Raw genomic sequence first — 12,514 nt, 5'->3', positions numbered from 1 at the left:
TGTTTTTGTAGCATCTAGCATGTTTCACATTAGATGCAGACGCGCGCCTGTTTTTGTATGAATTGCGGAAGTTGCGCAACTGCAGCCGACATTAAATAAATATTTAATTAAATATATATTACAATATATGTGTCATTATTCCATACACCCCCTTACATTGCATATATATATACTTCTGAAAAGGCTGACAAAGATTCTGTAGGATTTCACACCACTGCACAGATGTTACACAGCTTCAGATATCATAAAAAATTGATTTATATTTCAACATTGATCGTTGAAACCATATAAATTTATAGAAAGTTACATTAATTGTACGATTTAACTTTGGCAAATGAATAAAAATATTTTACATTCCGTTTTTCTTTTATTGTTTGATCATTATTAATAAATTAATAGAATATACTTACGAGAAACGAGCACAGTAAATAGCTACTTAGGTACATACATACATGTATATAATTGTCAATACAATTACGTGATAAAACTATAAAAAAATAACAAATGTATATTAAATATTTTTAATCGAGAAAATATTAATAAGGTAAGACTTATTCACGTACACATATTTTAGGTTTAAATAATAGGTAAGTCTAAATTTAAAAATACAAAATATGTGTATAAGTAATGTTTATGTTGTGTGTAAATGAGTCGTCAATTTTTCAGGTAAAAAATGTCAAATGTGCGCAAACGAGTTGCTCTCTATTAATAAGGTTTATAAAAGACAGTACTAATACTCTAAAAATAAAATCATATTATCGTCGTGTAATTGTCTTTAAATTGATGCCTTTCTCTGTCTTAATGGATAAATTAAAATAGATTTAAATTTAGATTAATTAACTATACACGTGACACGTTTATTTTATATATTCGAAACAGTTAATAAATAATAAGTAAATTAATTAATAAATATACCTAAATTGAATTGCTTTTTAAAATAAAATACAATTCTTAAAAAATAAATAAATATATTATATATAATATTCTTTAGATATTTTTATTTATAGTATCTCATTGAGTACAGTTTTGTAAAATTATTATTTGTAGGCTTGTAGCATAGATTAGTGTATAATGTATATTTATATATAGAATTTGATTTTTATCTATTGTTATATAATATCAAACTAATTGTAACGAAATTATATTTAATTTAGATTATCACGTTAAGAAAGCTTTATAAAAATAATAAAATAAATAAATAAATTATTCACTAACAATAATATAATAAACGTTACGTTTTTGGAATTTAAAAAAAAATTAAATCACCCTACCGCAATACGAATAGTAAAATAAATTACTTAAAAGCAATATCAATATATCATGGTATATACTGTCTATATTATTACTTAGGTATTACTTAGTAATATAGGCTGGTGTAGTGATATCTGCAGTCATTGTTCAAAATCGTTTTTCGTACACATAATGATTTGAAATCAAATGTAAAACATGCATAATACATCACAGTGACTTACTCAATGACGATCAGACGATGTACACTTGACACCTAATGCACAGTTAAGTGGTTACCTACTTCCACTCTTTCAAATTCTGAACGAAGCAATGAATGTATTGATTTAACAATGAAATTGTGTGGTTTTTTTCTGTCTATCATTACCTTTTGAAATAGTACAAATGTGTTGATTTTCAAAAATGGATTTGTTTCTAGAAAATTGGATTAAATTGGTACTTTAATGGTCGAAATAAAAAAATTCTATATAATTACTTTTTTACAATCGGTAAACACAAACAAAAAGTTTAAGGAAATAAATGGACATTTTTACGCAAATCCAATTTTAAACAAAATAGATTTTATTATTTTGGACGACTACGAGTTGGTTCCCGGGTTGTCTACAGATAACAATGTAACATACGAATTGGCTCCCGCAAGCTTTCATGATAATACAATCTTATTAAATTAACTTTTCAAATTATTATAATACGTTCAATCAGCAACAATTTCCTTCCCATTTTATACAAACTTAGGACTGATTTATATAGAATATATATACATAAGATATTTAAAATATTTCATACTTCAAACACTATCTAGAAGACTAGAATACCTAGGTATGACTTTTTAACCATAAAAAATGTTCCTCAGTATAATATATTCATATTATACGCTTGTATGTAAGTTTAATAATATTTTTTCCTTTTATCAATAATAATAATTAAGTGAAATAAAACAATTAATGAATTAATACTAGATACAACTAGATGTAAAATTATATTTATAAAATTTTCCATATATCGTAAAACCTAAAAAAACATTATAAGATTGTTGATTTGTACATATTTTGTAACAGTTGTATACTGTATATTTGTATACTGGAAAGTAATTTTTTCGGAAACCAATTCCGGATTACCTGTTGTTTTTGGTGTTTTTCGAAAACGAATAACTATAGATACTTAGAATTTTCACCAAAAGTTTACATTATTATTTTCTATTTATGAAAAAATTTCGAGCTATTTTTAGGCCATGAGATTTTAATTTTTTTCTTTAAAGTCAGTTTAAAATTATTTGCTTTATTTTGACGAAATTCATCAAAATGTCAAAATATTTCCCATAAGTGATTCATATTTAAATCATAAAATCTAATAAATATAAAAAAAAAATAATTTTTATACACATTTTAATTTCATATTTGGACGGAATTATTTATTTAATAATAATAACAATATTAATTATTTTATTATATCAAAAAATTATTAAATATTATTCGTTGACATTTAAAACTTTTACGTATATAAATAATTTATTATTATTATTTTTGTGCAATTATATTATTTATTTATTTTAAGGTATGATCTATTTATAGTATAAATGTTATGCTACGAATCTATTTTTTCTGCTTTATGGTAGTTACAGAATTATGTTATTACATCTTGAGTTATATAAGTTGATACAATAATAAGTAAATATATATTATTATAATAATAATATCGACTAAAAGTAAAATAAAAGACTTTAATAGCTCTATATCAAAATAACATATCATAAAATATAGTAAGTGGTATAGAAACTATAGAGTATAGACTGACAGACCATCTCCCTTCTAAATCGCTTTTAGTATACAATGATATATTATTGAATTTAAATTTAACACACCCATAACAGTGATCCATTCGACAACTATAATGTACATCAGGGGTTACCACTTTTAGGCCTACTTTTATTTTTTGTTGTAGTTTTTCCCGATCATTTTGAAATGTACTAGACATTTTTAATTTTAACATTCCGAAAGTATTAACACAAAGTATCACATTTTCAGCATTTTCTATTAGAAATTTCTGTTGAAGTTAATGGACAATGATCAAAGCATTTTTCAATCAAAAAAATTTTCTTTAGACATAAAAATAAAAAAATACACATAAGTAAATGTAATTGTAAACAATACGTTCATTGCTCCACTCAGATTCTAAAATATTCAAATAACTAGGAACTTACTACTTACAGGCTTTTTATACATATTTTTATTGTTTAAATAAGAATTAAAATCATATAAAAAGGGGTAAAGTTGGCCTCTACTCATAAAGAACTAAATTTTCGAGCCTTGGAGTTAGTTGTAAAAATTGAACGTTCGTTGATATTGACAAATTTTGTTAAAATGTTTCTAATTTTCAAATGCTTATACGAAGAATGTTGCCTACGTATCTTTAATATTTATTAAATTGATATACTGCCATAACGCCCATAACTAGTTTCCCTATTTTTTTTTCGTTTTTCTCAATTTTTAAAAAAAGTTTTTTGAATTTTTCATTTAGTACAATCTATAGATTCTCTTTCCTAACAGAAAAAATATTTAAATAGAAAATCAAAGCATTTTTTCTACTATAAATCATGTACACCGTACGTCCATACACGTAGCTCATGTACTCCATATATCAGCCTAATTTCTTTAAATAATATACAAGTATATAATTAGAAAAGTGAAACCTGTGTTTATAAAAATACAATATTTTAAATCCACACTATAGTCTATAAGGGGTTTCCCCCGTCATAAGTCAAAGCGTATGGCGGAAGGACGGTCGGTCAGGTAATCAGGTATAAAAGCATATTAACATATTAAATTATAATTATCATTATGCCAGTGGCAACTATTACACAGTATTGGATAATGTTTGAATTCAGCAGAAGTCGTTCAACTTAAATGTTTAGTTATCAATACTTATATTTTATTCGTAAAATTTAGTAGGTTTACGAACAGTTTATTGGGCAGTCTTAAATTAACTGTCTTAAAATAATAATAATAATAAAAAAAAAAGTATAATGGATTTATATTGAATACATAGGTACTTATCTACTGTTTTAACTTACTTTTATTATTATTATTGAAGTTTAGTATTTGTCATTTGTCTAAACAATTATCTCAAACACGTATTTACCTATATTCTTTTTTTATTTTATAAATTTACACTGATTTAATAATCAATAAAAGCCGGCTATTAGCTCAACTAGTCAACTGTCACACACGGAATTTGGACGGACTAAAGAGAGCCACTAAAGCCACGCCTTCATTATGGGCAGTACCAACCTATAATTTATTATGTTTAAATTTTCAAGTTAAAATATTTCCCATCCTCTTCGCGTAAACCCCATGGATTACAATATTGTATATTGTTAATTGTTTCAAGCTTATAATGTCTCTAACAATATTCTATTATTGAATTATTCAGATATAATTTTATTATCGCCGTTATTCTTTAAGACTTAATAAGGTTTAAAATTAATTTTCGAACACATTGATATTTACGGCCGGCGTTGGATACTTATACGAACGAAACGAGAAAAATTGATTCCAATGAAACAGACGATTGCATTTTCCGTAGTTTGTATTATAATTTATAATATGTTCTTGTAGAGTCCTAGAGAGTTCAACTGATGCTGCCCTCCAGGGACTTTTCGTGCGTTATATAACCATTAACCGTAATTGCGAAGTGTTAAAGTGCCTCGCATGATAACTCTCATCCGGTTCGAAATCAAATTTTTTTTTTTCCATTACTTTAATATAAATGGATGTAACAATCAACACGTCATAATATTAGATGGTCGCAGATTTTTATATTATACTAGATTAGACACTGTGAACAGACGAATATAAAATAATTGAAGCTCGTCCGCCGTGTTTTTGGGTCGGAAAAATGTCACGAATATTACATTTCAAAACCATTGTGGTACCGAAATACTGAACATACAGTTATTTACATTTCCGTGACAATTTTTCAACCAAGAAAATGTAAACAAAATTAATTCGATAACATGAGGTTCCTTATTTAGTGTATTCTTAAAATCTATGCCATTATTGCGTAATCCATGCAGATATTATAAATTAAATACAGACCAATTAGCTTAGACCATAATATGTATATTATTCTTTCTCTTTTTTTTTCAAATGCTTTTAAATAATATATTTTATGTGATTTTTATACACCGTTATTTGTTGACACTTTTATTATTAAAATCCTTTATCGTAAATTTCAGATGTTCAATACATAAATTTATTGATAAGACAATAGAATAAATAGGTAATAGACGATAGTTTTCATTATTGGAAATTTGGAAAATATTATAGATAAATCATATATATTTCTAACAATTATAACAATATTATCGTTATTATATTATAATGAATTTGCCGACAAGTTATAAGTACTGATAGATAATAACAATATCTTGTTGCCAATATTTTAAAATTATTGTTTTCTTATTTAATAATAGGCGTATAACTACTTCAAATTCATAATTCGTTACATGTCTTAAAAATGGATTTAACTGTTAGGTTAATAAATAACAAAATAGAAAAACATGCAAATAAGAAAATTATGGTATTGATAAAATTAAGTATAAAATATTGTATTAAAATTAGATTGTAATAAATAATAATAAAAAATTATGTATATATTCCTTAATATGAAAACATATTTTTTTGCCGTTTTTGATTTTCTTGATTTTGAAATTATTGCGATTGACCTTTTTTAAAATACATTTGACTATTAATTGGTTATTGCTATACGCCATTTGTTCTGACTTTTATTTTTTAAAAAAGTCAAAACTATGATAAATATGTCATATATATTATATGCCATTACAGTCTTAAACAGAATTCCTTATTTTTGTAACAATAAGTTAATAATCGAGAGAATATAACCGGAACAAATTGTTTATTTTATTGTGTTTTCCGATAGCCGTTATTAATGCGTTGTATTCTTTAATTCTTATTTGTTACATGAAAATAATTGTTTCATATTCGTTTATTTTAATGATAACTGTTATACAAAGTTAAATTTCTTACGTACCGTGAATAATTAGTGTTTAAACTTCGAATATATTATTACAATTTTATATTCGACGAAATTGTTAAACAATGTGTAGGTATATATATTAATATATTTTATACTAGGAGTTATTTTTTGCGGAAAACACTATTGGAAGATGGCCTCAGGATACTGTTGAATTTATAAAACATAATAATATAGGTACATTAAAACTTTCAAGTACCAACGAAAAATATTTTTAAATTACAACTAAATAACTGAAATTATTATTTTTCGTTTACATAACATATGTAATTTCATCCTAATTTGAATTTAAAATGTTGATAAAAAAAATTGTGCTTATAAACAATGTATACTCTCGATTATCCGTCGAGTAGAGTGGCAGGGGCATCCACGGATAAGCGTATTTCACGGATAATCCACAAAATTAAAATTACGAAAATATTTTAAATTTAATAATCAAAAATAAATTGAAAATTGAAATTTAACAACCAAAATTGCGATATCTTGAATATTAGGTTATAACATAGAACGACATATTTTCAATGATATTGGATAGACTTTTTTTTCATTAAACTTATCAACGTTTATTACCAAAAAGTATCGATATGTATTAAACAAGCGTATTGTATTTTACGTCATTATCGAGTAATCAGCTATCACAACCCAATTAAACCGAAAATGATATATAATTTAAAGATATAATTTTTTTTGTATACCTTATTTAAATATATAGATGATTCCGCGGAAGACAACGAATAATTGATAGTATATTGTATTTTTGAGATTTTTTGGTTACAATATAAACTACTTAAACAAACCTTGTATTAAAATTGTAATCTATATTTCTTTAAAAAGTTAATATTTAATACATTTTCAACTATACAAAATATTTTGTGTCATAATTTGAACTTGAAATACTTGTAAAAATACGATACCAATACACCTTTAATATTTTTTAATAGCTATAATAAAAATATACAAGAAAGTTTTTATTAAATTTTAAAACTTTTTATAGAATAAACTAATACAATCAGTCTTGCAACCGAATCATCTATTATTCGGGTTTATATTATTTAATATATTAGTTTTCAATAGTCCAGAAAACAAATAATGTAGGAGGCCAAACATCTTTTAAAATAAAATATAAATTCCTATCACGGACGCACGACAGTTTTTAGATATAACTATATTAATATCAAGTAATCGTAAAATAGGTAGGCATTTGTTTTAAAGGAGACATTGAAGTTCCGTATGTAAATTGATGCACCTTGTATAATGTTTTATACATTTTATAGTTTCATATAATTTTAATATTAGTAGCTAAAACTCATAGCATATTATAGCATGGCGTTATCACTGTCAATATTCAATACGTTGCTTTGTTGTTAACATTAGAGTACTAGATACCCATCTATAAGTAGCGTAACCAGGATTTTTAAGGGGGGGGGGCAAAATTTTTTTTTAATTTTAAAATTTAATTTTTTAAATATTTTTATTTCGTCCAGTCCAATGTTTGTACTCTTGGTGGTTATATTCTATGAATGTGATACGCTTATCAAATCACAGAATTCTTATAAACAATAAAATTTTTTTTTAAATTTAAACTCCAAATCGGTAAAGTACCTAAATAGCCAAAATTAATTAATTTAAATATTGTTTTTTATATACATATATATGATACGGTCAATAGGGCCGACTGGGGTATGGCTCCTGTGCCACTGCCATCAATATTTTATATTGTTATCAACTTTATTTCAATATTTGGGTTAATTATATACTAATAATGTATTAGTAATAAAGTAATAAATCATAAGTACTAATTATAAAAAATAATTTAATATTAGATGATTCGTTGTATCTAAATTAAAAATAAGATTTTATTTTAAAGATATTTTAAGAAAATATTAATAATCTTTACCTATAAAAGTTACATTTTTTATTCCCTGATGTATGAAACCTGTGCTTTGGAAAGCAATGTTTTCGGACATTCAGAAAAAAATACAATTTGCATTTAAATTCGTTCCCTAGTACCTATTACATTTTGAGGTTGTATATTTTATAAGTTGATACAATATGGTAGTGGTAAATATATATTATTATTATAATAATAATATCAAATAAAAATAAAATAAATGACTTTAATAGCTATATCAAAAAAATATGTCTCCCCTCAGAACCATTTTTACTTTTTAGTATACATTGGTAGGTATATCATTAAATTTAAATTTAACACACCCATAAATGTGACCCACTCGGCATCTAATGTGACCGGGAGTTGTAAGTTTCTACACGGTCGTAGCAGGTAAAAAATTGCATACGGTAATTCCTACAAATGCGATATGTAAGTTCTTTCGCGGTGGAAAAAAGTGGTATTTGTAAGTTCCTATACGGCTATACAATAAAAAAATTACAGTTCCTATGCCAATCGTACACTAATCTTACACCAATAGTTTATCTGTGTTTATTGGAGTATGCAGAGTATGTGTAATAATATAATCGCATTCGGTTCAATGGTTATGTGTGGTGCCTTTATTTTATAGTTAATAGCGATAGCAATAGTTTATCGATAAAGCTGAAATTTAAACTCCCTTTTTTCACATAAAATATTTACGACTTTTCATTATTGATAAAAATGATACAGAAACTTTATGTTGGTTGAATAATAATTATAACTATTTTCAGAATAATATACATTTGGTAACAATTTTGTTAGTACGAGTATTATTTGAAACATTCATAATATGTCTGACATATCCGTCTATAGTATACTCTAACTCTATATTAATCATATACGAAAACACGATGAACTAAAATAACAGTAGATTTCATGTTTAATAAAAAAAAGGCGAAAAACCGATAGTTTAAAATGATTTAAAATTTTTAAACATCATACATAAAAAAAATGAAAATACGTAGTGGTATGTTATAAACTTATTAATAAGTGTAGTCCAAAAATAAGCAACAAAAATCAGAAAAAAATAAGATTATGCCAAAAAATAAAATTGTTTAAATAACAATATTTTTGATTTTGAAATGTATGAAATTATATAATATATTATATAATACATTGTAATAATTACATTATACAATATAAATAACAACAGATTAATGATTAATGTAAAAACGTACATACTCACCTTATTTTTTAAGCATGGATGAACTTATTCATTAATAATTTTTCTGTTGTGTAAAAACTAACATACGTACCTTATTTTATTGTATAATAGGAACTTCAACATAATTTTTTGTTGTGTATGATCTAAGATTCACCCCAGCAGAGTTACTTGCATACCTTTTTTTCCTGTTTATTTTTAAAAGTACTTTTGATTTTTACTTTTGACCTTCTAAAGCAACAACTAAATCTGATTTGCTAGGAAAAAATACCCCCCCCCCCTTAAAAATGTTTAGATAAAAAAACATTTAAAGATCATGATTTATCTTTGAATTCAAATTTAACTGTAACAAGTGACTTACTGTTAAGGACACTCAACACATCCCACTCATTCACTATTTTATCACATTAACGATAATTTTTTGTGGTATGCATGTAATATAATAATAAAACTAATAATATTTTTGATTTAATTATGTAATTAAATTCACTTTTTTATGTCTTATTGTACTTACATTTCTAGTTTCTCCACATTTAACTGATGAACAACTTGATTTTAGTTTACAGTTGTACAAAGGATTTCTATATTATATTATATGATATTATATAATAGGTAGGCACTTAGAACTTTGTATTATTATAGTTTATTCATAACAAAGTCAAATGTTAATCTTTTAGCTAGTGCTCTCTCTGGATGATCTAATAATAATAAATAATGACTTCACAATAATGCACTGCTGTTTTCTAATTTTCTCTGATTGCGGCGTCTAACCATTTCTCTAAATGAGTTCTATTTAGGACTGTCATTACTTGCAAGAGAATCTGATTGATATGGCCATGTGGGTTAATGCGTTGAATTTAACGTTTAACATTTCTAAATGTACAATGACACTTTAGAGGGTCAATAATCCACTCGTCTTTACTTGCAATAACGGAGTAAACGTCCTGTAACAGTGACACGGTATAATACAATTGACTAGTTGAGGACATCTGTATCACTTTTGATCAAAGACTGAGTTTCCAGAGTGATATTGTAAGTACTAGTTGCTTATAAAGTCTTCAAATTGTTATTATTTGTTAGAAGTACTGTCGTCTATCAGTATTATGAATTTAAATTTTCTACTTCACTTAAGTCGTTAATATTGTTTGGTAGTTCGTCTCTATTTTATAGAATTAATTAAATACTTATTATTTGGCAATATAATAATTTCAAACTTAAATGTTCAGAACGTGAATTTTTAAAACTACTTATAATATTTGCATATTAATTGTCTAATTTCATATTAGTTTTGTTTACGTTAACAGAATAAAGTTGTTAAGCGTATCTTTATACATACTATTATTATATACCTATATGGCTATATACAGACTGTAACAGGACTATTTAACAAATATAGTAACATTTGTAATGGAAGTTTATCAAATAGTCTTGTTACACCTTATATATAACTATAAACTATATAAGTAAACTTGTAAGTTACAATATAATACATATTACATAATGCAATTTATTTTTTTGGTAACAAATATTGTTTTTAGTTATGGAATCCTGGATACCTATGTTCATATAACTATCACTTATCAGTCATCAGACAGCTTAAATTATATTAAGTTATATTATAATACTAGCCACTAGGTACTAGTTGATTAGTTTGACTAGTGATTAATTGTTGTATAAATTATTGAGTTTGACCTTTGGGATTTTGAGCATGCTTAGCGTTTATAGTTGCAGCATAATATATTAATATGCATTGTAATATTTGGTTCCTGTGCTATAATCTATGCACATACAAATGTAGTCTTCAGATAAAAAAGGTTAAGAATTGAATTAAATTTGGTTGGCTAGTCTCCGGTATCGTAATCTGTTCTTATAATCGGCTCCGGTAAACTTGTTGCAGAATATTATATATATATATATTCACAATCTGTTACTGCTGTCTAAAAAACAACGTATAATGTGTGAATTGTATATATATATATGTGTGTGTGTGTGTGTGCGTGTGTGTAAAATAACAATACTTGTATTAATAAGTCAAATGCATCAACAAAACTGTACACAGGGTTAAATGTCATAATAAATCCGATAAAAAAGTAAAAGTTCAACTGGCACGTTCACTATACACGTACCTATAGTTAACATATATAGTGAAGAGGTAAATTTAAACGAGTTGAAGACAGAATTTAATATTTATGAATAATTAGTTACAAATATTTTTTAATTTGTTTTTATTTGACTCGTTTATTGAATCATAGATATATTGGAATTTGTTGAATAGGTACATGGTACACTATATTATTAAGTGTTTTACAGTTATGACCAAGTATAATATATATTGTCTATTACTAACTCGTATTATAATATGATATAATATATACCTACAAGTCATAACTTTTAGTCTACTACCGTTGGTGTATTATGATTTAATGAATGCAATAATAGACTTTAAAAAAACAAAAATAGATTAACCAATTGGAAATTTATGTACTTAAACATAACCTGATCATCAATCTATTTTATGTTTATCCTTGATTAATTAAATATCAACTCCAAGCCATGACCTCTTCTCTCTGTTTATTCTTGTGACACATGAGTAGCATATTATATACTTATTATTTAAAAAATATCAAACTTGCTTATCTATATGAGGTTATTTTTATCCTTCAATATAATTTTATTACCTATATTCGTATATTACTTTTGCCACTAGATTAGTGAAAGCATTATGTACGCGCATAGATATAGGTTCCAGGTATAATATTGAAATTTAAAAAAGGTAAGATTCAGAGATTGAAAATACTATGTTAGATAATATGTAAGTAAATAAACCTGACCTTTCGTTAAAAGAAATGTGATATACACTATCATAATATAATATATATTCACGTATATCGTTAACCATTTCTGATCGGGCATGTAGATACTTAATAATATGTATGTGTCAAGTGTATGTGTGCGCGCGCACGACTGTATACATACCCAAATTACACAGTTACACTCACTACAATATTATTGTTTCTATTATTTTAATAGTAAAAAATTCAAAATAATATTATGTACATATATTTTAAAGTGTATACTCTATAAGTGTACATAATACGTATAGAGAGTTTAGACCGTAGGGA

Source organism: Rhopalosiphum maidis, chromosome 3, assembly GCF_003676215.2.
Source record: "Rhopalosiphum maidis isolate BTI-1 chromosome 3, ASM367621v3, whole genome shotgun sequence".
Lineage (NCBI taxonomy): Eukaryota > Metazoa > Arthropoda > Insecta > Hemiptera > Aphididae > Rhopalosiphum > Rhopalosiphum maidis.
Note: the sequence above shows the minus strand (reverse complement) of the source record.